The sequence below is a fragment of the Zalophus californianus genome, chromosome 3 (assembly GCF_009762305.2).
Source record: "Zalophus californianus isolate mZalCal1 chromosome 3, mZalCal1.pri.v2, whole genome shotgun sequence".
Classification (NCBI taxonomy): Eukaryota; Metazoa; Chordata; class Mammalia; order Carnivora; family Otariidae; genus Zalophus; species Zalophus californianus.
Window position 1 is genome coordinate 71,703,282 of NC_045597.1, and position 22,525 is coordinate 71,725,806.

The following is a 22,525-nucleotide window of genomic DNA, read 5'->3' on the forward strand; positions in this document are numbered from 1 at the left end:
CAACCCGATTCACAAGACCATTGCTTTGTGCTGCTTTGCAGGAGGCAACCACCATGCTAATAATTGCGTCCATAACTAAACGGAGCCCTTTTCCAAACCGTGAAGACTTACATCAAGTTCTTCCTGCACTGCAACTAATTTTTTTTTAAGATTTTATTTATTTATTTGACAGAGAGACACAGAGAGAGAGGGGGAACACAAGCAGGGGGAGTGGGAGAGGGAGAAGCAGGCTTCAGGCGGAGCAGGGAGCCTGATGCGAGGCTCGATCCCAGGACCCTGGGATCATGACCTGAGCCGAAGGCAGACGCTTAACGACTGAGCCACCCAGGCGCCCCCTGCACTGCAACTTCTGTAACTCAGATGTCCAAAACAGAAACAGTAGTAAAACTTTAACGGTGCAGAAATGGTGTCAAAGAAGCCTGTACTCTATGAGAATGTTTCCTGCACTCTGAAGTCCGGGGTATCTGCGTTCCAGGGGAATGGTGGAGGTCTTATGAGTCTTGACTGGGGATGCAGAAGCGACCCTTGCCTTGTGGTTCTTGAGGATAAGGACTCGGACTACTATTTTGCTCATAAGGACTATTTCATACTGGGAACTGATTGGCCGATATAGTCAGCGACCTACGGCTTGACCTGTGGGTCAACTTCTTCGCTTCTGAGATTGTGATCTGGTGTCTCAGTGCCCTAGAAGACTTGCCTTCTCTCCTTCCACAAAGTGTTCCCTTTGCTCTCAGAGTGGGGACTGCTCCTAGGACACAGTGTGGAACAGCAGAGAGGCCACCCCAGGGACCATGCCCTTAGGGTCTTTCAATGCCTGTTCCTTGAGGTGTTGTACAAAAGTTCTTCCTGCCCTCTTTTCAAAACAGAAATTAAAGTATTTTAAGAGGTGTGTGGGTTGACAACGCACATGAAACACTGAACTTATCCAAAGAGAATTGGTGAACAAGTGCCTGGAAAGACTCCTTCCCTCCACCCCTGCTGCTCCCCCCTACCCTTCCCTACTTGATATTCTAATCTGGCCAGAGCATTTTATTTGACAAAGCCCTCCACTGTTGCTGAGGAGGATGCTAAAGCTCACTGAAGCTTCTTCAAAGGCACTTCCCGTGTGTGGATGAGAAGCGCAGACCAGTTGAGCACCTTCTCAGTTAATGAGGACCAGAAAGGAGATGATCCCTGAGGTGAGCTTGAATGCAGATGGCAGCTCAATAGCTGCCACTTAATTCTTCAACCTCATTCCAGAATGGACTAAGGCTAGATCTAACAGAAAGGGACAAGGGCCACTTGGAAGCGCCTTTGAATGGAGATCCATGGTTTTCAGCACTCAGCCCCAGAAACTGGGTGCAGAGGCTTGGCCATCACTAATTTTCTGCACCTCATTTTCTGCTTCCTAGAAGGTTTATCTGTCCCCGAAGCAGTTTCTAATCATGTCCCTGAATTAGCGCATGATTCATTGTCATTTGCATTTCCCAAACAAATAGCCATTCTTTTTGACTCTCTGCCAGGAAATTCCTCAGCGCTGTGTCCATGGCTAACCCAGATCCCACTGGTGGTATCCTGCTCCAGGGCCTGATGGGCCCAGGCACAGTCTGAGCTGCTGTCCTGTGGGGAGGACTGGAAAGGGTGATGGGGGTTCAGGAGAGGGTAGAGCAACCTCAAGGGCTCTGGGTCTGACGAGCAGGGAATCGGAGCTAGGGTCCACCACATGCTACTTGTGTGACATCTCTAAATCTCGGTTTCCTATCTATGAAGTGGGCACAACAATAGTTCCTATCTCATTGGGGTCTGATGAAGATTAAATAAGATACCAAGCACACAGATTGACCAACACAGTTCCAGTTTTAGTATAATGCTATTATTGTTCATCAATTGTTAATAGCATTCAGGGCCACAGAATGTGACATATCAACATTTGTCAGTCGTGATATGCTATTACCATTGGTCCTTCAGTATCCCTCTCCCCTGCTTTCTCACCCCAGAGCTCCCATTTTTATCTATCATATTTATCCATTCCCTCGTTTTGTTTTCCGTTGCTGTTGTTTTATCCCACATATATGCACCTAAATAATAGATTGCTTAGTTTGACTTTGTGAACTTTATAAGAAGAGTTGTGGGCTCTCTGTAGTTTCTGGGTCTTGCTTTTTTCACTCGAGGTTACCAGCCAATGTTACACCAATGTGGCCAACATTCACCCATGCTGATGCATATAACTGTGGTTCATTCATTTTTTTATTGTTACACAATTTTCTGTTATATAAATCTATATACAATACATATTCATTCTCCTATTCGAGGACATTTGGGGGATTATTGGTAAACAGCTTTATTGAGATATAATTCACACATCACACAAGACACCTATTGAGAACATGCCCTTTAATGGTTTTTAGTTTATTCACAGAGTTGTGTAACACCACAACTGTCAATTTTAGAACATTTACATTACACTGAGAGGAAATTTTGTATATACCCCCTAGCAGTGGCTTACTAGTCTCTGCAATCCCCTGAGCCCCTGGCAACCACCAATCTACTTTCTGTTTCTAGAGATTGGCCTATTCTGATCATAGCGTGTACATGGAGTCATGCAATATGTGGCTTTTTGTGTCTGGCTCCTTTCGTTAGGAAAATGTTTTCAAGGCTCATCTATGTCATAGCCTGCATCAGTATTTCATTTTACTGCCAAATAATATTCCATATTTTATTTATCTATTCATTAGTTTGTGGGCATTTGGGTGTTTATAACTTTTTGCTCTTACGAAGTGGTTTTTTTGTTTGTTTGTTTGTTTTGGCTACCAAAGTACTTTATTTGAAGAATGGTACAAATGAAAGAAGTTAAGTAGATGTTTTGGTACAACTTATAGAAAAGGTAAAGGTAACCCCAACATGCATGCACTGCCTTGGTGCCCAGGGAAGCCACCCTTGTGGCTATGGGAAGACAGCCTAAGGCTTAGCTTTCACTATCACTGTTTCCCAAGGTGTGCTTGTCAAAGAGATACTCTGCCATGCCAGATTCGGGAGCCCCCATCTTGCGCAGGTTGGTTACATGGTCACCCAATTCTTTGATGGATTTCACCTGCTCATTCAGGTAATGAGTCAATGAAGTCACACAAATGGGGGTCACTTTTATCAGTGGCCAGTTTGTACAGTTCCAGCAGTGACTGATTCACGCTCTTTTCCAAATGTAATGCACACTCCATTGCATTCAGCCCCTTCTCCCAATCATCACGGTCTGGTTTCTTGATATCCTGAAGGAAGATTCGGCCACCTCGTTGGTTCTGCAGCTTCATCAGTTTCTCAGCATGTTCCCTCTCCTCATGAGATTGGTGAAGAAAATATCTGGCGAAGTTCTTCAAAGCCACATCATCGCGGTCAAAGTAGTAAGACATGGACAGGTAGACGTAGGAGGCGTAGACCTCCAGGTTGATCTGGCGGTTGATGGCGGCCTCCGAGTCCTGGTGGTAGTTCTGGCGCACCTGCGAGGGGGATGCGGTCGTCATGGCGGCGGCGAGCGGCGGCGGGGGCATTGGAGTGGTCCGAGGGCGCGACGAAGAGATGGCGGAGGGCTGGCTCTGAACGGCCGGCCCGGGTGGGGGACGAGCGCCGGGTTCCGTCCAAGCTCTGTTGAAGCAGGAAACCGCGGCGACTCTCGGCGGAGACTGTGTCTTACGAAGTGTTTTTATGAACATCATACCACATTATTTCCTGGGCACATGTGCAAGAGTCCCTCTAGGGTATATTCCTGGGGCGGAGCTGTTGAAATAAAGGGAAGGCAAATGTTCAACACCGAGAGATAATGCCAAATGGCTTCCCATATAATGTAACAGCAAACCCCTCACCAGCAAAATAAAAGAGACCGTTGACCCGCATCCTTGCTGACATTTGGCATCATCAGAATTTCTAGTTTTCGAAAAGACCATTTTATTTTCTTTTATTTTTAGCAAACCATCCCTCTGCATTTGACTCATTGCCTGATAATAGGATGCTAATGTAGATTCAGATAGAAACAGCCACCTGCCCATGTCTCCTTCCATAATTAGCAGTACTCTTCTGTAATAGTTCTAGCTTTTACTCCTTGACCCAGAATTCTAATGTTATTGTGGATACTAATGTTCTTCCTTCCCAGATGGGCTCTCTGCTCTGTCTACTGGTTGGTCCCGGAGTCCCACTGTACCTCTCCCATGCAGGGAGCAGGCACAGGCTGTCCTGTGTCTTTGGTCCTGGTAACAACCACCCTCCCACCCTGCCCCCCACACAATACAAACAGATACATTCATACCCTGGGTCTCTGGCTGCGATCAGACGGAAGGATGACAGTATAGGAAGCCAATTTGATGACTTCTGACCCAAAGAGGAAAACCCTTCACTGGCAAAGGCTCATCCCATGAATGCTGGGAAAGGAGGGAACCCTCGGGTTTCCTTTCCTACAGTTCACTCATCACTGTCCTTTGTCCAGTCCATCAGATTCAAGTTACAGTGAATGTCACTATCATTCTCTGGCACAGAATTCTCTCCAGATTCTCATTTCCTCACACTCTTTCCCATTAACTTGATTTTAATAACATTGTTGCTCCAGAGGGCTTTACAAATAACTTTTTTAAAATAAATAAATACTTCATAGAGAGACAAGCTCTGAAAGTCAGCAGGAAAAAAAAAAAAAGAAGTGGAAGCAGAGCCTAAGGAATAAAATAAGCAGGGAGGGAAAGCTTTTGGGATGGTGATGGACAGAGAGATCCTTGCTGTCTGGATGCCCCTGGAGGAAGGACATGCTGTGCAGCCATGTACAGTCAGCAGACCCCCTCCAGCTCGCAGCTCCTTCAGGGAGGCCTCCGCGGCAGAGGGCCACCCGGCTGGCCATCTTGCTCACACCCAGCGACTGAGCGAGGGCAGGTTCTAACAGCCTGGCTGTTTTGACCTGAGCTCCCTCAAGTCAGTCAAAGCTTTGCCGGGCCTGCATCACTGTTCTTTGACTAATCCTGCCACCTCTGGCTCCCTCTCATATATGTACCTCCCCCCAACCATTTCCATGTCTGTTTCTGGAGAACCTATTTTTGTGTGACCATATTATTCACTATTTAGCCAATCTCAAGTTGTTTGACATATGGTTATTTATAAATTTTTTGCAAATATAAGCAGAGCTAAAATTAATATCCCTGAAACTATGCTTTTCTCATATTCTAAGACAGGAAGTATCCTCAGAATTAATCCCTAAAATGGACTGGCACATTTTAAAAGGTTAGGCCCATTTTAAGACTTTAAATACCTATTGTCAAATTGCCCTCAGAAATGTTGAGCCAATTATGGCTCCCACTAAAAGTGTATGAGGGTTGTAATATTGTGATGTAATAAATATATATTTTGGGGATGCTTGGGTGGCTTAGTCGGTTAAGCGTCTACCTTCAGCTCAGGTCATGATCTCAGGGTCCTGGGATCGAGTCCCTCATTGGGCTTCCTGCTCAGCAGGGAGCCTGCTTCTCCCTCTGCCTGCAGCTCCCCCTGCTTTGTGTGCTCTCTCTCTGACAAATAAATAAATAAATAAAACCTTTAAAATATACATATATTTATATATAATAGTGTATATATATATATTATATGTATATATATAATATATATATATCCTGACACATAGCATCTAAAACCCTTATAATTTTCTATATAAGAGCTATGGTGATATCTTTTGTTATAATATTTAATTTTATTCCAAGTTCCTGAAATAGCTTCAAAGGGATAAAGCTAAAATGGGTGTATTTTTTTATTTATAACAAATTTCAACAACACCTGAGTTTATGTTAATGAGGTGGCTTTTGGAAAGCCCAAGGGATGAGGTTGGTTGCAAGGGAAACCAACCTTGTGATTAGAGGGTTGGCACTTTCAGCCTCGCCCCTTGACCTTGGGAGAGAGGAGGGGGAGTTGGGAGAGGAATCAGTCACCAACAGACAATAATGTCATTAATTATGCCTAAGTAATGTAGCCTCCATAGAAATTCTTGAAGTATGGTCCAGGTTGGTGAACACATGGAGGTGTTGAGCGTGGTGCACCCATGTAAGGCGTGGAAGCTCCCACCTCTTCCCGCAGACCTTGGCCTATGCATCTATTCCATCTGACTATTCCTGAGATATATCTGTCAAATGAGAAAAATAATACAACCGAGTACTGAGTTTGATGTCCTTTATTTTAGGGAAAACAATCCAGAGATTGGAGGAGTAAGTGCCTCTCAAGCAGTGAAGCACTATTCCTGAGAAATTTGAGGCAAGTGTGAGTTGTATATGGAATTAGAGGAGGCCTTGCAGAAACAGGGCACAATTGGCCAGGAGGTCAGGGGTTTTCGATAAGGCCCACAAGTTCTATTTTCTAGGATAAGGTAAACTAGCTAAAGCTGAGTCGGAGGCTTGTGACTGGTGTATATCAAGACTCCTTGACAGGTATTTCCCATCAGTGCAGGCTGACTTAGGTTTAGATGCATGACGTGGGCTGGGCCACTGGGGTGGCCTCCATTTTGTGGGTCCTGATATACAAATTAACTTTGTCACATCCTTTTATAATCAACTGGCAATCTAGTAAGTAAACTGTCTCATGAGTTCTGTGAGCAATTCTGACAAATTAATTGAACCTAAGGAGGGATTATGGGAACCTCCAGTTTATAGTCAATTGGTCAGAAGCCTGGGTGACAGCCTGGACTTGAGATTAGAGTCTGAAGTGGGGGATGGGCAGTTGCAGGGGACTGAGCCTTACCCTGTGGTGTGTACAGGTAGATAGTTTCAGAAACGAGTTAGACTGTAGAACACCCAGCGGTTGTCACAGAATGGCTTGGAGTAGGAGAACTCCCACATTAGGTGAACTTCATTAATGAAGTATTCAGTGAGTAGCAGGTAAAGGAAATACACTTTTCCTTTATAAGGGTGTAGGAGACAGTCTGTTGCTGAGTCCACGTTTTATGTTTGTAAAAGTTTTTTCCATATGTGTGAAGATGGTTATATTATTTTTGTTTTAATTTTTGTTTCTTTGATTACTTGGGAAACTGAACATTTGTTTGTTTGTTTGCTTGTTTAAGTAATCTCTGTGCCCAATGTGGGGCTCGAACTCATGACCCCGAGATCAAGAGTCGCATGCTTTACTAACTGAGCCAGCCAGGCACCCACAAACATTTTTTTAAAGGGGGACAACAGCAAAAGGTAATGTGGAATGAGAACAGATTTTTAAACAGCTCTGTTGACTTACTATAGAATGTATATATTTAAAGTGCAAAAGTAGGTGAGTTTTGACATACGGATACACCCCTGAAACCACCATCATAATCAGGGTAATAAACATATCTATGACCCACCAAAGTTTCCCCCAGCCATTTGTAATCCCACCCTCTCATTTCCCCACTCCTACCCCACCCACCACTTCCCAGATAGCCACCAATCTGCTTTCTGTCATTATAGACTAGTTTTCATTTTCATATATTTTATATGAAAGAAATTTAGTATGAACTCTACTCTTGTCTTGCTTCCTTCACTACATGTAAATGTTTTGAAATTCATCCATTTGTTCATAGATCAAGAATTCTATTCTTTTTCACGGCTGAGTTGTATTCCACCGTATAGATGCACCACAATTTGTCTATCCATTTATCTCCTGATGAACATTTGGGTTGTTTCCATTTTTTTGCTATTACTAATAAAGCTAACATAAACATTCATGTTCCAGAATGTGTATAGGCATAGGATTTCATTCCTCTTGGGCACATAGCGTGACACGGCTGTGTCACATGGTTATTTCAGGTTATTTCAGGTAGTTATTTCAGGTAGTAAGACAAATCTGGTGCCTATTATTCTATCTTTGACAGAAGGCTATTTGAGGATTTTCCAGAATACATTTTTTTTTAGAGAGAGAGTGGGAGTGGGGAGGGGGTAGGGGGGAGAAGCAGAGGAAGAGAGAGAACCTCAAGCAGGCTTCATACCCAGCACAGAGCATGATGTGGGGCTCGATCTCACAACCCTGAGATCATGACCTGAGCCAAAAGCAAGAGCGGATGCTTAACCAGCTGAGCCACCCAGGTATCCCTCAGAATACATGTCTTTAAGACAGGTAAATTGAAGGTGGGGTACCTTGACTCTTATGCTGAACACGTAAAAATGTTTACATTTGTTTTTCATCTTTTTCTTTGCATCCACCAGGAATTTAATTCCTCTCCTTCTCATGCCAAGATATTCAGCTATGGCCCTTGCAGAGGGCTAGTAGGGGTGTTCCCCTTGGAGTAGCAGCCATCAGCTTCAGGGATTTTACAGTCTAGAGGTGGGAGCTGAGGTATGCCAGTCTGGAAGCTTCAGGCAGGCCTCCCAGGATCTCCACACTAGACTGCATTAGAACATTGTTGGACATGGAGCTGCAGCCCTGACTGGAACCAGCTCTTAGCCTGTGGTGGGGTAGCCTGACTTTTGCCCTCATAAAATTTTTATTTTGTGAGACTGTTTTAGATACACAAGTACATAAGAGAAACTAAAGAAAATGTCTGGGGTCTACCAGTAAGCTTAGCAACTGACTGGGGCAATTCCAAGATGCCTGGATTCCAAGAAGTACCATCAATTCTACTAACACTTTGGGCTTTTGTCATTCCCTTCCCTGTCAATGAATTTTTAATCAATCTGGGAAGGACATGAGTGACTTCCACAAACCAACCAGGGACTTTGTCTTGTGGGCTTGATTTCCAAGGTCCATCAACTGGATCTAACTGACATCTATAGAATATTTCATCTAACAACCTCAGAATATGCATTCTTCTCAAGCTTGTGTGGAACATTTTTCAAGATAGACTACCTTCAGGGCCATAAAACACATGTTAACAAATTTAAAAGAATGTAAATCATACAAAGCATGCTCTTAGGCCACAGTGGAATTAAACTAGAAATCAGTAACATAAAAATAGGGGGAAAATCCCCAAATGGTTGGTGATTAAACAACACACATCTAAATATCACAGGGATCAAAGAAGAGCTCTAAAGAGAAATTTAAAAGTATTTTGAACTAAATGAAAATACAATCTATCAAAATGTGTAGGATGCAGCGAGAGCAGTGCTTATAAGGAAACTTAGAGTATTGAATGCCTGTACTAGAAAAGAACAAAGATCTAAATTAATAATCTAAGTTTCCACCTTAGAAAACTAGAGAAAGAAGAGCTATATATTTAAAGCAGATGAAGAGAAAAAATAAAAATTAGAGCAAATTTATTGAAATCGAAAATAGGAATTAATGAAAATAAAAGCTGGTTCTTTGAAAAATCAGTAAAAGTACTAATATCAGGAATGAAATAGAGATCATCACTACTCATTCACGGACAACTATTAGAATGGCAAAAATCCAAAAATCTGACAATACCAATTGCTGGTGAAGATATGGAACAAGGAATTCTCATTCATTGCTGGTGGGAATGCAAAACGGTACAGCCACTTTGGAAAGCAATTTCTTACAAAGCAAGATGTAGTCTTACTGTACACTCCAGCAATCACTCCCCTTGGTATTTACCCAATGTGGTTGAAAACATAACTATACAAAAACCAACACACAAATGTTTATGGCAGCTTTATTCATAATTACCAAAAACTAGAGGCAACCAAGATGCCCTTCAATAAATGAATGGATAAGCAAACTGCCACATACTTATGATGGAATAGTGTTCAGCAATAAGATAAAATGAGTTATCAAGTCACGAAAGACATGGAGGAAACTTATATGTATATTGCTAGGTGAAAGAAGCCCATCTAGAAAGGCTACGTTTTGTGTGATTCCAACTATATCGAGAATTCTGGAAAAGGCCAAACTGTAGAGATAGTAAGAACATCAGTGGTTGCCGGGGATTGGGGAGAGGGAAGAGGGGTGAGTAGGTGAAACACAGGATTTTTAGGGCTGTGAAACTATTCTGCATGATACTATATTGGTGGATACATGATAGTATGCATTTGTCAAAACCTACAGAAAGTGTAACACCAAGAATGAACCTTAATGTAAACTATGGAGTTTAGTTAAAAATAATATATTGATATTGGTTCATTATTAATTATAACTATTAGTTACAGCTAGTGTACCACAGTAATGCATGCTGTTAAGAATAGCAGAAACTGTGGGGGGGTGGGACGAGGGGTACATGGGAACTCTATACTAGCTGCTCAATTGTTCTATAAATCTAACACTATTCTTAAAAATAAACTCTATTAAATTTTTAAAGTAAAAAAAAATCCAGGTGAAAATAAAAGCATTCAAGAAAATCAAAATACACATACCCATACCAAAAAAAAAGTCTTCCTGCTTTCAAATTCTTTTTTTTTTTTAAGATTTTATTTATTTATTTGACAGAGAGAGACACAGCGAGAAAGGGAACACAAGCAGGGGGAGTGGGAAAGGGAGAAGCAGGCTTCCCGCAGAGCAGGGAGCCTGATGCGGGGCTTGATCCCAGGACCCTGGGATCATGACCTGAGCCGAAGGCAGACGCTTAACAACTGAGCCACCCAGGTGCCCCTCTGCTTTCAAATTCTGAATCATGGTCTGCACAAACAATCTGAAATCCCATGCTCATGGCTGGAGTCTGGCTATCCAACCTAACTCATGCCAGAATCCTATCTTGAAGAAGGTGGGTCCTATTTCCATTCTACTCAGAGGTTCTCCAAATGCAGTCTGCATAAACCTTGTTAAAAATATAGAGCCCTGGACCCCAGGCCCAGACATTCTGATTCAACAGGTCTTGGGAGGACTCTCTAATCTGCATTTTTAAAAAGATTTTATTTATTTATTTGAGAGAGAGAGAGAGAGCATGAGCAGGAGGGAGAGGGAGAAGCAGACTCCCTGCTGAGCAGGGAGCCTAATACGGGGCTCCATCCCAGGGTCCCGGGATCACAACCTGAGCCGAAGGCAGACACTTAACCAACCAAGCCACCCAGGTGCCCCTCTAATCTGCATTTTAATTAAGCTCCCTCAGGCACCCTTTGAGGTTTGCTAAAGTTGCAGAAGATGCTCTGTTGTGGTGGGATGCCCCCTCACTAGAGTGGTATTACTCTCTTCTTGGTTTCAAGAAGAGAGGTTTTGAAAGCCCCTTGCCATGTTCCTCCTGAAATACTGGCTCGCCACACCTGCCTGAAAAGTCAGAAGATCCTTGTCTTTTGGTGAGCTAAACCCCTGCCTTTCCCAACTGCTGGCTTTGCTGTGGTCCCATCCTGCTTTGTATCCAAGCACATGCAAATGATGGTATTTGGTGATGAGACTGATCATGCTAAAGAGGGTCAGGCAGGATCTGGACTCCCAACATTCACTCATTCATTCCACAAATATTTACCAAGTACTTACTATGGACTTGGGACCATATACTAAATAGGTACTGGGGATGTAGCAGTGAACAGGACATAGCTCTTCCCATCATGGAATCTAATCTACTGCATAAAGCAGACAATTAAGCACTGGAATGTGAGGTGCGTCTGGCAATGAACATGCGGAGTGCTGTGGGCATGTGTGCAGGGCATGTACTGATGCTGGGAGGCAGATGTTTTGAAGGGAATCTCGGTGGCAGGTGTCGGGCAATATCTGTGCCACGGGCGGGCAGAGAGCATGTCGGGGGGAATCTGTGACAGGTGGTATGGAGGAGCTTAGACAGTGGCATGCAGAGGGCCAGCAGGAGAAAGCCAGGGGTGCCCCCAGAACAGGATAGAGAATAACGACAGAAAGACTGCTGACGATGGGAGTAGACAGGCATGAGGACAATTGGCATCCAAGGGGCTTGACAGCTGGTGATACAGCCTCTCACCCGCTAGGAAGACTAGGGATGGGACTTCGGTCCCTAGGAAAACTAGGAAATAGGGCCTGAGGGAGCCACGGGAAAGCTCTCATCACTGGGACACAAGGCAAGAGGTCATCACAAGCCCAAGGCAGAGCCCGGTTTCAAAGAACAAGGGCAGAGCAAGGCTCTGTTAGCCCAGAGCAGGGCTAACTTAATGCTAAACTGACCCGCTGGCCTAGAACCCCTAAAACCATCACTGACAGTGCCTGAATTGGTCACAGAGCCTGGGCCTGGCTGAGTTTGCAGATGGCAAACAACTGTTACATCAGCGTAGATGGTGGCGGAGGTGGAGAGGCTCTGGTTCACAGCCCTGCACACATGCTGGAGAGACCTCTGGGGAGTTGGAAAAGAATGCCCAGGCCTGGTGGATCCTGATTGAATTGGCCCGGGTCGGGGCCTGGCTACTGATATTTTCTTAACGTATTTTTTATAATTTATTCTGAAATCATTTCAAGTTTACAGAAAAGATGCAAGAACAGCATAAAGAACTGCTTCACCATCTTCACCCAGATCCCCTCAATTATTAACATTCATCTTATTTGTTCTTATGTGAGCACGTGTGTGTCTGTACCTTTTTTATTTTTTATTGTTATGTTAATCACCATAAATTACATCATTAGTTTTTGATGTAGCATTCCGTGATTCATAGTTTGTGCATAACACCCAGTGCTCCACGCAGAACGTGCCCTCTTTAATACCCGTCACCAGGCTAACCCATCCCCCCACCCCCCTCCCCTCTAGAACCCTCAGTTTGTTTTTCAGAGTCCATCGTCTCTCATGGTTCCTCTCCCCATCCAACTTACTCCCCTTTATTCTTCCCCTCCTGCTATCTTCTTCTTTTTTTTCTGAACATATATTGCATTATTTGTTTCAGAAGTACAGATCTGTGATTCAACAGTCTTGCACAATTCACAGCGCTCACCGTAGCACACACCCTCTCCAATGTCAATCACCCAGCCACCCCATCTCTCCCAACCCCCACCACCCCAGCAACCCTCAGTTTGTTTCCTGAGATTAAGAATTCCTCATATCAGTGAGGTCCTATGATACATGTCTTTCTCTGATTGACTTCTTTCACTCAGCATAACACCCTCCAGTTCCATCCACATCGTTGCAAATGGCAAGATCTCATTCCTTTTGATGGCTGCATAATATTCCATTGTGTATATATACCACACCTTCTTTATCCATTCATCTGTTGATGGACATCTTGGCTCTTTCCACAGTTTGGCTATAGTGGACATTGCTGCTATAAACATTGGGGTGCACAGACCCTTTCGGATCCCTACATTTGTATCTTTGGGGTAAATACCCAGTAGTGCAATTACTGGATCGTATGGTAGCTCTATTTTCAACTGTTTGAGGAACCTCCATACTGTTTTCCAGAGGGGCTGCACCAGCTCGCATTCCCACCAACAGTGTAGGAGGGTTCCCCTTTCTCCGCAGCCCCGCCAACATCTGTCGTTTCCTGACTTGTTAATTTTAGCCATTCTGACTGGTGTGAGGTGGTATCTCATTGAGGTTTTGACTTGGATTTCCCTGATGCCAAGCAATGTTGGGCACTTTTTCATGTGTCTGTTAGCCATTTGGATGTCTTCTTTGGAAAAATGTCTGTTCATGTCTTCTGCCCATTTCTTGATTGGATTATTTGTTCTTTGGGTGTTGAGTTTGATAAGTTCTTTATAGATTTTGGATACTAGCCCTTTATCTGATATGTCATTTGCAAATATTTTCTCCCATTCTGTCGGTTGTCTTTTGGTTTTGTGGACTGTTTCTTTTGCTGTGCAAAAGCTTTTTATCTTGATGAAATCCCAATAGTTCATTTTTGCCCTGGCTTCCCTTGCCTTTGGCGATGTTTCTAGGAAGAAGTTGCTGCGGCTGAGGTCGAAGAGGTTGCTACCTGTGTTCTCCTTTAAGATTTTGATGGACTCCTGTCTCACGTTTAGGTCTTTCAACCATTTGGAGTCTATTTTTGTGTGTGGTGTAAGGAAATGGTCCAGTTTCATTCTTCTGCATGTGGCTGTCCAATTTTCCCAACACCATTTGTTGAAGAGACTGTCTTTTTGCCATTGGACATTCTTTCCTGCTTTGTCAAGGATGAGTTGACCGTAGAGTTGAGGGTCCATTTCTGGGCTCTCGATTCTGTTCCATTGATCGATGTGTCTGTTTTTGTGCCAGTACCATACTGTCTTGATGATGACAGCTTTGTAATAGAGCTGGAAGTCTGGAATTATGATGCCGCCAGCTTTGCTTTTCTTTTTCAATATTCCTCTGGCTATTCGGGGTCTCTTCTGGTTCCATACAAATTTTAGGATTATTTGTTCCATTTCTTTGAAAAAAGTGGATGGTATTTTGATGGAGATTGCACTGAATGTGTAGATTGCTCTCGGTAGCATTGACATCTTCACAATGTTTGTTCTTCCAATCCATGAGCATGGAACGTTTTTCCATTTCTTTGTGTCTTCCTTAATTTCTCTCATGAGTATTTTATAGTTTTCTGACTACAGATCCTTTGCCTCTTTGGTTAAATTTATTCCTAGGTATCTTATGGTTTTGGGTGCAATTGTAAATGGGACCGACTCCTTAATTTGTCTCTCTTCTGTCTTGTTGTTGGTGTATAGGAATGGCACTGATTTCTGTGCATTGATTTTATATCCTGCTACTTGACTGAATTCCTGTATGAGTTCTAGCAGTTTTGGGGTGGAGTCTGTTGGGTTTTCCACATACAGTATCATATCATCTGCAAAGAGTGAGAGTTTGACTTCCTCCTTGCCGATTTGGATGCCTTTGATTTCTTTTTGTTGTCTGATTGCTGTGGCTAGGACTTCTAATACTATGTTGAATAGCAGTGGTGATAGTGGACATCCCTGCCGGTTCCTGACCTTAGGGGGAAAGCTCTCAGCTTTTTCCCATTGAGAATGATATTCGCTGTAGGTTTTTCATAGATGGCTTTTATGATATTGAGGTATGTACCCTCTATCCCTATACTCTGAAGAGTTTTGATCAAGAAAGGATGCTGTACTTTGTCAAATGCTTTTTCTGCATCTATTGAGAGGATCCTATGATTCTTGTTCTTTATTTTGTTAATGTATTGTATCACGTTGATTGATTTGCGGATGTTGAACCAGCCTTGCAGCCCAGGGATAAATCCCACTTGGTCATGGTGAATAATCCTTTTAATGTACTGTTGGATCCTATTGGCTAGGATTTTGGTGAGAATTTTTGCATCCATGTTCATCAAGGATATCGGTCTGTAGTTTTCCTTTTTGATGGGGTCTTTGTCTGGTTTTGGGATCAAGGTAATGGTGGCCTCATAAAATGAGTTTGGAAGTTTTCCTTCCATTTCTATTTTTTGGAACAGTTTCAGGAGAATAGGTATTAATTCTTCTTTAAATGTCTGATAGAATTCCCCTGGGAAGCCATCTGGCCCTGGGCTTTTGTTTGTTGGGAGATTTTTGATGACTGCTTCAATTTCCTTAGTGGTTATAGGGCTGTTCAGGTTTTCTATTTCTTCCTGGTTCAATTTTGGTAGTTGATACATCTCTAGGAATGCACCCATTTCTTCCAGGTTATCTAATTTGCTGGCATAGAGTTGCTCATAATATGTTCTTATAATTGTTTGTATGTCTTTGGTGTTGGTTGTGATCTCTCCTCTTTCATTCATGATTTTGTTGATTTGGGTCCTTTCTCTTTTCTTTTTGATAAGTCTGGCCAGGGGTTTATCAATCTTGTTAATTCTTTCAAAGAACCAGCTCCTAGTTTCGTTGATCTGTTCTACTGTGCTTTTGGTTTCTAGTTCGTTGATTTCTGCTCTGATCTTTATTATTTCTCTTCTCCTGCTGGGTTTAGGCTTTCTTTGCTGTTCTTTCTCCAGCTCCTTTAGGTGTAGGGTTAGGTTGTGTATTTGAGACCTTTCTTGTTTCTTGAGAAAGGCTTGTATTGCTATATACTTTCCTCTCAGGACTGCCTTTGCTGTATCCCAAAGATTTTGAACAGTTGTGTTTTCATTTTCATTGGTTTCCATGAATTTTTTTAATTCTTCTTTAATTTCCTGGTTGACCCATTCATTCTGTAGTAGGATGCTCTTTAGCCTCCATGTATTTGAGTTCTTTCCGACTTTCCTCTTGTGATTGAGTTCTAGTTTCAAAGGACTGTGGTCTGAAAATATGCAGGGAATGATCCCAATCTTTTGGTACTGGTTGAGACCTGATTTGTGACCTAGGATGTGATCAATTCTGGAGAATGTTCCATGGGCACTAGAGAAGAATCTGTATTCCGTTGCTTTGGGATGGAATGTTCTGAATATGTCTGTGAAGTCCATTTGGTCCAGTGTGTCATTGAAAGTCTTTATTTCCTTGTTGATCTTTTGCTTAGATGATCTGTCCATTTCAGTCAGGGGGGTGTTAAAGTCCCGCACTATTATTGTATTGTTGTCAAAGTGTTTCTTCGCTTTTGTTATTAATTGCCTTATATAATTGGCTGCTCCCATGTTAGGGGCATAGATATTTACAACTGTTAGATCTTTTCGTTGGATAGACCCTTTAAGTAGGATATAGTGTCCTTCCTCATCTCTTATTACAGTCTTTGTTTTAAAATCTAATTTGTCTGATATACGGATTGCCACCCCAGGTTTCTTTTGGTGTCCATTAGCATGGTAAATGGTTTTCCACGCCCTCACTTTCAACGTGGGGGTGTCTTTGGGTCTAAAATGAGTCTCTTGCAGACAGCATATTGATGGGTCTTGTTTTTTATTCCAATCTGATAGCCTGTGTCTTTTGATTGGGGCATTTAGCCCATTTACATTCAGGGTAACTATTGAAAGATATGAATTTAGCGCCATTGTATTGCCTGTAAGGTGACTGTTACTGTATATTGTCTGTGTTCCTTTCTGATCTGTGCTGCTTTTAGGCTGTCTCTTTGCTTAGACGACCCCTTTCAATATTTCTTGGAGGGCTGGTTTCGTGTTTGCAATTTCCTTTAGTTTTTGTTTGTCCTGAAAGCTTTTTATCTCTCCTTCAATTTTCAATGACAGCCTAGCTGGATATAGTATTCTTGACTGCATATTTTTCTCGTTTAGTGCTCTGACGATATCACGCCAGTCCTTTCTGGCCTGCCAGGTCTCTGTGGATAGGTCTGTTGCCAATCTAATGTTTCTACCATTATAGGTTACATATCTCTTCTCCCGAGCTGCTTTCAGGATTTTCTCTTTGTCTCTGAGACTCGTAAGTTTTATTATTAGATGTCGGGGTGTTGACCTATTTTTATTGATTTTGAGAGGGGTTCTCTGTGCCTCCTGGATTTTGATGCCTGTTTCCTTTCCTGCATTAGGGAAGTTCTCTGCTATAATTTGCTCCAATATACCTTCTGCCCCTCTCTCTCTTTCTTCTTCTTCTGGGATCCCAATTATTCTAATGTTGTTTCATCTTATCGTATCGCTTATCTCTCGAATTCTGCCCTCGTGATCCAGCAGTTGTTTATCTCTCTTTTTCTCAGCTTCTTTATTTTCCATTATTTGGCCTTCTATATTGCTAATTCTCTCTTCTACCTCATTTATCCTAGCAGTTAGTGCCCCCATTTTTGATTGCACCTCATTAATAGCCTTTTTGATTTCGACTTGGTTAGATTTTAGATCTTTTATTTCTCCAGGAAGGGTTTCTCTAATAACTTCCATACTTTTTTCAAGCCCAGCTAGTATCTTCAAAGTCATGATTCTGAACTCTAGGTCTGACATCGTACTAATGTCTGTATTGAGTAGGTCCCTGGCAGACAGTACTACCTCTTGTTCTTTTTGCTGTGGTGATTTTTTTCATCTTTTCATTTTGTCCAGAGGAGAATAGATGAATGAAAGAACAAAATGCTAACAGGTTAACAATGTCCCCAGCCAATATACTCTAAACAAATCAGAAAAAACCTGAAACCAGGGAAAAAGAAAGGGAAAGAAAGAAAAAAGAAAGAGAAAAAAAAAGAAAAAGATAAAAACAAACAAAAACAGAACAAAAGAAAAAAAAACAGAATATGATCAAATACGATCAGGCTGGTGCATAGATCAGTGCCACACACTAGATTTGGGGTGTATTTTGGTCTGTTAGAAGAAAGTGCCTCCTAAAATTTTAAAGAAAGAAAGACTTATATATGTACAAAATAAGGGTTGATACAATGAAGGGATGGAATATGACTGTAAAGATGAAAATTATAAAAGATTTTATAAAAGGAATTGATAAGAAGTTGTTTGAAAAAAGAAAGAAGAAGATTTTAAAAAAAGAAAAAAAAAGGGAGAGAATGTGATCAGGCAGGAGACTAGAACAAAGCCATACACTAGCGATTTAGGGTATATTTTGATCTGTTAGAAGAAACTGTATCTCAAAATTTTAAAGAGAGAACAGCTTATATATATATGCCAAAAATAAGGGTAACTACTATGAAGGGATAGAATATGACTCTAAAAAAGAAAAATAAAAAAAATTTTTTTAAAAGGGATTGTTGTTGGTTGAAAAAGGGAAAAAGAAAAATAAAAAAAAACGGTTAAAAAAATTAACTTTGAAAGACTAATGAATCATGGTAAAAAACCATGAATTCTATGTGCAGTATTCCCGTAGCGCTGGAGTTCTCCCGTTCTCATTGATCGGTAAACTTGGTCTTGGTTGGCTGTTCGTGCAGATCTTCTGGGGGAGGGGCCTGTTGCCGTGGTTCCCAAATGTCTTTGCCGGAGGCGGAATTGCCTGGCCCTTCCCGTCCAGGCTAAGGAATCTGCTCGGGTTTGCTCTCGGGAGCTTTTGTTCCCTGCAAGCTTTGGAGGACAAGAGTGAAAATGGCAGCCTCCCAATCTCCGCCTGGAGGAGCCGAGAATTCGGGGCTCCGCTCCTCAGTGCGCCCCGAGAGAAAAGCAGTCAGTCACTCCCGTCTCCCTGGTCTCCGGCCGCACTCCGTGCTCACCTGGCCTGTGACCGAGCGTTTCTATCTCTGGCACCCGACCCCCTGTGGAGTCTCCAAACCCAGTAGATCCCTGCGCTGCACTCCCGCACCACTCCTCCCAGGGGTGGAAGGGGAGTCTCCCCGGCTCTGCTGCTTGTTGGGTCCCTGCTGGAGGAGCAGTGGCCCGACTGTGTCACTGATCACAGTTTATGGCAACCCCGAGCTGAAAGCCCGCGTCTCGGCTCCGTCTCTGCAGCCGGCTTCCCTGCTCCGATACCTGGGAGCTCTGCCGCATTCAGGCACCCCTGGTCTTTCTGTGACCCCCGAGTGTCCTGAGACCACACTGTCCCGTGAGGGTTCCACCCCCCGCTTAGCCACTGGAGCGACGTCCCTCAGTGGAGCCGACTTCTAAAAGTTCCGATTTTGTGCTCCGCGGCTCTATCACTTGCCAGGAGTGGCTGACGGAGGCCCCCTCCCCCGCCATCTATCCTCCCGAATATCGCCTCGGATTCACTTCTCCGCATATCCTACCTTCCAGAAAATGGTCGCTTTCCTGTTCAGAGAGTTGTTGCTATTCTTTTCTTCGATCTCCTGTTGAGTTCATAGGTGTTCAGAATGGTTTGATCCCTATTCAGCTGAATTCCTGAGACCAGATGATATCCAGGTCTCCTACTCCTCCGCCATCTTGCTCTGCCCCAATGTACCCTTTTTTAAAAAAAGATTATGTTTATTCATTTGAGAGAGAGAGAAAGCACGCGAGTGAGCACGGAGGGGCAGAGGGAGAGGGAGAGAGAATCTGAAGCAGACACCGCACTGAATGCAGAGCCCAAAGCGGGGCTGGATCTCGAAACCGAGTTGGATGCTTAACTGACTGAGCCACCCAGGCACCCCTGTCTGTACCCTTTATTAATTATCATTCCTCTCCTGGACTATTTGAAAGCCTTTCCATGTGTATTTTCCAAAGCACAGATGCTTCTCTGCATAACTAGTATACAACCTCCCAAAAGCGAAGTCAACATTTGTTCAAAACTATGATCCATTCCACAGACCTATTCGAATCTTCCCAATGGGTCTCATGATATTTCTTTTTCTTTCTGGTTAAGAATCTAATTCAGAACCATATGTTATGTTTGATGGTCATGTCTCTTTAATCTCCTTCAATCTGAAACATTTCCTCAGTCTTTCCTTATCTTCTGTGAGCTTCATGATTTTATTCAATGGACCCACACTGGGTCCATGAATGTTTCCTCATGACCAGACTCAGACCATTCATGCTTGATGAGAATACCACAGAAGTGACGCTTCACACCTCTTGCACACCACAGGACACATGATGTCAACCCGTCCCACAACTGGTAACATTAAACTTGATCACCTGGTCAAGTGGAGGTCTGTCAGCCTCCTGCATTATAAAGGCACCATTTTCCCTTTATGCTAAATAAGTAACTTGTGGGAAGATAATCTAAGACTTATGCCAGTACCGTGTTTCTCATCAAAGCTTAAACCACCACCCACCACCCATTGATGCCTCTCACCTGAAATGAAACCGCCAATGATGATTTCTGGGTTAGTTAGGGCTCTCTGAGAGGCAGACACCAAGACATAGTTAGATGTGCAAGAGATGCACTGGGGACAGTCCTGTGAGGGTGACTGGGGGAAGGCCAGAGCCAGAGGAGGGGCGGAGAGATGTCACATCCAAATGGTTTAATCATACTGGAGAAGAGGGGAAGGAAGGAAGGCTGGGGAGGAAAACAGACTGTAGTACAGTTCTAAGACAATTTTGGTAAAGCCACGGGACTCCTTGAGTCAAATTATTCCTCAGAAGACTCCCATGTGTCCCAGAGAAAGAGCCTGCCTTAGTATCCCCACTTTTCACAGCCATTGACCAAAAACACATGCCTTGGGAGAACTCGGCAATGGTATCAGAACACAGCACCTTGGGCCATAGGTCAGTTATGTTCTCTGCCGTTGGAAATCTGAGAGGAAAGTTCATGGCCATTGGCATTGCCAAATGGTGATTTTCTAATTCTTTTATTTCTTCTACATTTCTTGGTTGGCATTCTAAGAATTTTCTTCCCCTTACCCCATTTATTTACTTATTTATTTATATCCATATGGACTCATGTATTCTATTTTATTTAAAGGGTTGTAATCCAACTGTATCATTATATATTTTGATGATTCGATTTTTCTAAATTTGGCCAATGAGAACTCCTTCAAGCCGGCTCCTAGATTCTCAACATATCCTTATAATACTTCTTTACTTTCTAGACAAAATGTTTCAGACTCTCCTATTCTTTATATGCCCTAGCCCTTGAATCAGCCATTTCTCCAAAGACCTTGGGTCCTTGTTAGCATTTTGAAACCCAAATCTAGGTGGTTCATTGTGCTCATTGCTACTAAGGTGTCATTGTGTCATTGCTTCTAGGCTCTCTTACTGTTCAGAGTTAGAAAACACACACACACACACACACACACACACACACACACCCATGGATGCATACTTTAATAAAACCATGCATTCACACCAATACCTTTAATTTCCATTCAACACCTCAAGGTTCTTTCTAGGTTTCCTTCTCTCCATATTTCTGAGTCCTTTTTCCAACAGTGAGAGTAGCAAACCTGGCTTCTGTAATCCTTAATCTATTCAATATTTGCCCAATCCTTCTCTGTATAACCAAACTTCTGATCACATTGGCCACCTTCTTAGCTTTTACACCTCCTCAGCCCTGAGCCCTAACACTTGTTCTTCAGCCCCTGTCTCTTTGTCCCTGACCATGCCATTGTCTCCAAGGGAAGAAAAAGGAAGGGAAAAGGAAGGGAGGGGAGCAGAGGAGAGAGAAAGAAACAAGTACCACTGGTAGTCACTAAAATGTCCCAGGTGATGCTAATGAGTAGTCAGGGCAAAGAAGCAAAGTAGGAGAGAACAGGTAAGATATTAAACTTCAACAGAAACACTTCACAATTGTAGAGGGATTTAGAATTTACAAAGTTTTTTTGCATATATTATCTTACTAAAGTTTTGTAGTCATCTTCTGAGGTAAGAAGTATACCCAGATGAGGAAACAAAGGAAACAGAGAATTGCCCTAAGTCGAATAATTCTGAAAGTTACCTGAAGGGAGAGTCAGACAACCTTGGAATCAGAAGACCTAGATTTAAGCCCATAATGTTGTCTATTATGCTTTAACTACATTTTCTTTAAATTGGGTATGTGGAGACTTTGTGAGTTGAGAAAAGAAAGATCTTTTTTTAAAGTAGAATCTTTATCAGATTTCTAAAAATCACATCAAAGAGGAAGTCATCTATTCTATATAGTGTCAAGACCAAGTTCACTCCAGCCACTGGTTAATGATATAACAGGGGTGAGTGTCTAGGCAACATGCTTACTGGCAGACTGACCAACTTCAAATACAAGAATTCATAGGTTACATGGAAGGAAATTGTCCCACCCTTGATACAGTTGAATAGTGGGTCTTCAAACACACTGTAATATCAAATAGTTAGGACACACCATAGGAAAGCAAGTTCTATATATATTTCTCACAGAAATGATGTGACTTGATTAATGTCCTCTAAGACTGTTGACTTCTCTTTCTACCAAATAAATAAGCTTCTTTTGGTTTTCTGGGTCACTCACCTCTTGATCATTCCAGGTCATACCCCTCAGGGTTAGAAAATAAAGAAGTTGGAAAGAAAATCATTTTAGAAAACTGATGTTAGAAATAAAAATGTATGAATATGGCTTATGTGTGTGTCACAAGCAAGTATTCTTGCCCATGGTTCTTCTAATTTATAGACCTCATGAGGCC

At 42.6% G+C, this 22,525-nt stretch overlaps 1 pseudogene; it reads right to left on the minus strand.

Moving 5' to 3' along the window:
* Positions 1–2,803: 2,803 nt before the first annotated feature.
* Positions 2,804–3,640, minus strand: LOC113920050 (annotated as a pseudogene).
* Between the last annotated feature and the right edge of the window lie 18,885 nt (positions 3,641–22,525).